General features: G+C 44.9%; 1 pseudogene; it reads left to right on the top strand.

Moving 5' to 3' along the window:
* The first annotated feature begins 1,051 nt into the window (after positions 1 to 1,051).
* On the top strand, positions 1,052 to 3,503 carry LOC150009284 (dCTP pyrophosphatase 1 pseudogene; annotated as a pseudogene).
* Positions 3,504 to 4,339: the final 836 nt, after the last annotated feature.

A 4,339-nucleotide genomic window follows, 5' to 3' on the forward strand; every position in this document is an offset into this window, starting at 1 on the left:
CAGACTCGTGAATAAAGGCCTCGTTTTACTGCTCAAGTCCTGTGTCCCAGTTTTTATTGTGAGCGTTTCTCACAAAAGGAAAGTTGTTTCAGGTAGAAAGGATAGACATTTATCAGTTAGGATGTTTTGCAAGGAACAGAAAAAAACCCAAATTAGCTCACAGAAAAGGGGAAGGTATTTATTAAGAGAGAAAAAATAGCCTTGGCTCAGTTGCTTGGAGTGTATTTCAGTACACCAAGGTTACAGGTTCAATTCCTGGTTGGGGCACATACAGGAATCAAGCAACAAATGCATAAATAGGTGGAACAACAAATTGGTGTTTCTCTCTCTCCCTTCCTCTCTCTCTCAAATCAATAAATTAAAAAAAAAAATTTTAAAGAGAGAAAAAAATGCAGCCAGGCTTTGTTGACATAAGGGAATGTGGAATAGAAAAGCCATCAGGATTATCTTGTATCTGTGCTTCTCTCTATAGTCCAATTTTCTCTGCTTTCCCATCCATACAGCAGATAAAAGATGAGTGCCTTAAAGCTTCCATATTTATACTCCTGTTCAAGAGACTCACCTAAACTAACTGGAACTCCAGAGTCAAAAAAAAAGGAAGAGAGAAGAGAGAGAGATTGAGAGAGAGAGAAAGAGAGAACCTTTTTAACTCAGACAGAGTCTGGTGAGTAGAAGTTGAGGAATAGTCCTGAAGTACAAACATGGCACCTTGCATTGCCAGGACATATTCTCCTATTCTTTTAAAAACATTAGGATTGATGATTAACTTTTTTCAGAGAAAGCACATCATTTTGATTTCATGGGAAAAAGAGACATTACTGCTATGAGAACTAAGAAAGAACCAGATTAAATGGATTAAAAGAAAACTGTAGTACTTAAATTAGTGATTGCAAAATAGTGTTTCCTTTAACCCACCTAGTGCAGTGACTAAGAGCTTGTGGATTCAGAGTAACTGGAAAATGTGAGGTGGAAAAACAAGGTTATTTAGTGCTAACAACTTAAACTGATCATGTTACCTTTGCTGCAATTAAAAAAAGAAATCAGGGGCGAAATGTCCACTGTGGGTGGGGAGGAGCATGGGGACACGGGGTGTGTGTGTGGCATTGATGCTGCTGGCCTCTTCAGCTTCAGCTGGGAGCCCACGCTCAAGGACATTCACTGCCTCCATGCCAAGTTTGCTACTGAAAGAAATTTGGACCAGTTCCACAAGCCTCGGAACCTCCCTCTGGCCTTGTCAGGGAAGTGAGGCAGTTGGCAGAGCTCTTTCAGTGGAAGCCTGATGAGGAGCCTGGCCCTCCAAGGAACAGGCAGCCCTTTGGGAAGACCTTAGTGATGTCCTCATCTACCTGGTAGCATTAGCAGCCCGCTGCCATGTGGATCTGCCCCAAGCAGTGCTCTCCAAGATGGACACCAACCGGTGATGCTACCCAGCACATTTGTCCCATGGCTCCTCCTGCAAATATATGGACCTGTCCCATGGGGCCACCTCTGAAGACCAGACTGTGGGGACTACAGACTTTGCCTGTGAGTCCACAGGCCAGCCCTCAACCTGGAACTGTTACAGAAACAGGGGTATCCAAAAAAACCCAGAGTTTGTGCCTGGGGGATGGGGAGAAGGAAGAAGCTTTCAGGATGCCTTCCTGTGCCTGAGGCTCGTGGCTAGTGTCTTTGTTATACAAAATGGCTTTAATGCATCCAAGGCCTCAGGTAGATGGGAGGGGTCTTGGACCAGGGGATGGGATGAAAAAAGCACACAAAGCCTGTGTGCAGTGCTGTGAATGGTCAGAAGTGGTTACCACACCCACTGCATCAGAGGACGTAGTCAGGGACTTAAAAATAAGCGGCAGACATTTTAGCCAGGCTGACCATGCGGATTTAACAAGGACTGACGATGCAGTTTTAAGGAAGGGATGTACCTTGCTGCTTTGAAAAGGAAGGCTCTCCATGTGGATTACAAAGGACTAACCATGCAGTTTACAAGGAGGCTGAGAATCCACGAGGTTCTGTGTGGGGGACAGACAGACATGGGGAGATGTGGGAAGCAGACAGGCTTGGTTTAAGAAACTCTGACCGCTGTGCGGAGCCGTCCCCAGCTGGGCCCTTAGCCGGCAGGTTGTCTCCCAGGCCTGCTCTGAATCCCACCCTCCGGGGGATTTTAAAGATAGAATAGAAATCCAAAGTGGCTTTTAAGGAAAAGGAACCTGCTCTGTTTTTCTCTGTAGAGCATCAAATCCTTGTCAGTAAAATGTGAAGAACAGAACGATTAAGTAAGAGGAAGTGCTTTTGACCTTGTGTAAAATACCTGGATGTTTCAACCTTGTATTGATCTGCACTTCCCTTTCACTCCCTACCATTTGGGGAAGTGCTGCATACTTTCCTTAATTATCTCCGCATGTGGAAAGCTGATAAAAACCCTGGCTAATAAAGAAAAAGGGGCGATTTTCCACTAGAGAAAACCCCTCCCTTCCTTCCTCAGATGGAGAGTGTCTGAGTAGTTTCTTCATCCACTCTGAGGGACCCAGAGTCTCTCTCAGTTCTGAATTAAAAGCTGGTGGACACCATAACACAGACGAGGTCTTCCCAATCAGAATTAAATAATTGGCAGCTACTGGTAAAGCTGAACTATGTTTGGAAAGTAGGGAAAGTGTTTCTCTGACTTTTCTAAAAACTAGCCTGATTTGGTAGTGGGGAGGCAAGGATATGTGTTTATGGGTGTTTTAAAGAACGTAAGACTTAACAGCAGAAATCCACAAATAATTAAATCTATATAACTGTTAAATAAACAAGTCTTTTTCTTTTCACTAAATGCTGGTATTGAAAGTTATAATTTTGGCGGTGGGCAATCAGGCCTCTAACTAAACAACAGCCCGTGGGTTTCTGTTCAATTGGAGCAGCCCAGGGGTTCTGTAACAGAACTGTTATGGCTACACAGGCAAGATTGACAACTCTGAAGCAATGAATAGAGTAAGCAAGAGGTTTATTGCTGGCGGCTGGGCCGAGATCACAGTCTCTAACAAGGCACCGACCCTGAAGGTGGTTAGGGCAGGATTTATATAGATGGCTTCTTCGTAGCGCTTGGAGGGGCAGTGGGGCTAAAGTTGCTGTAATCAGCTGGAATATCTTGTGGGAACAGTTGCAACAACAGGATATTGGGGGTCCCGGTTGGCCAGAGTGGAACAGCCTCAAGCTAGCTAGTTGCTAGAGAACTGGTTTCTGGAAAAACAGGAGACTTGCACTAAGGTTAACTTTACAATAAGGAAGTACATTCTTGTGGGTCTGTGGTCCCTTAATTTTCTAACACTCTGGTGACTGTAACGTTCCCTCCTCTAGTCCCTAGACAAGGCTATGAAGAATTTGTCATAGGGCTACTTAACTTTTGATTATATAGCGGAATCCGGAGGTTCAGACGTGAAAATGAGAAGCTGGGTATCTTCTATGCTGGCGTGCTGGTGCCCTGCGATGAATCAAAGAATACAGGGGAGGACAGTAATGGCGCGAAGTAGGACAAGTGGTCCAGCTATGCTGGAGACTAGGGTAGTCATCCACAGGTTCCACTGGAATAAGTTCTGGTACCAAGAGGAGTTATGCTGGTGCTCATGCTCTCACTGGTTAATGCGGTCCCTGATAGTTTGCAAGGTGTTTCAAATGACTCCTGTCCTATTAACACAGAAGCAGCGGGCCTCTCCTAAAGCTGCACAGAGTCCCTCTTGTTTCATGAAAAGGAGATCTAAGCCTCTCCTGTTTTGCAGTACGACTTCTGCCAGCGAGTCTAACTGGGTGGTGATAGACTCAATAGTATCCTGCAAGGCTAAGACATCCTCATCAATTGCAGTAGATAGTGCAGATAAACCAGCTTGGCTGGTATCTAATCCAGCAGTTCCTAGGTCCAGAGACCCAGCTAGAGCAGTTCCAGGCAATATGGGGAGTATTGCTGCCCATTTGACTCGGGTTTCTTCATTAGGGAGGAATAGCGAAATAGCTTCCCCAGAGTATATAACTACTTGTGGAAGGATTTGAGTTAGGATGCAGGGGCCTTCTTTTAGATCCCCTGGGGTAATACAGGAGTGAATGCCCCTCAATGAAACAAATTGAGTTTGATTAGCGGCTAGCCAATTGGAGAGATTAGCAATGGAAATAGTTCTGATACAGATTGAGTTGGCTAGTTTTAGTGAGTGTGTTACTATTTTATTTTGGATGCAAGTTTCGTTTCCAAAGACCTTATCGATAAGAACCGTGGGGAGTGAGTCTTCTCTAGTGCAAGCTTGGCTAGTGGAGTGGGGTGTAATGCCTTCTCCTACGGCGGTATAGTAAGTAGGCTTAGCTTGGAGGCACAACCAAC

This window comes from Furipterus horrens, unplaced genomic scaffold (assembly GCF_987537825.1).
Source record: "Furipterus horrens unplaced genomic scaffold, mFurHor1.1.pri manual_scaffold_5, whole genome shotgun sequence".
NCBI lineage: Eukaryota > Metazoa > Chordata > Mammalia > Chiroptera > Furipteridae > Furipterus > Furipterus horrens.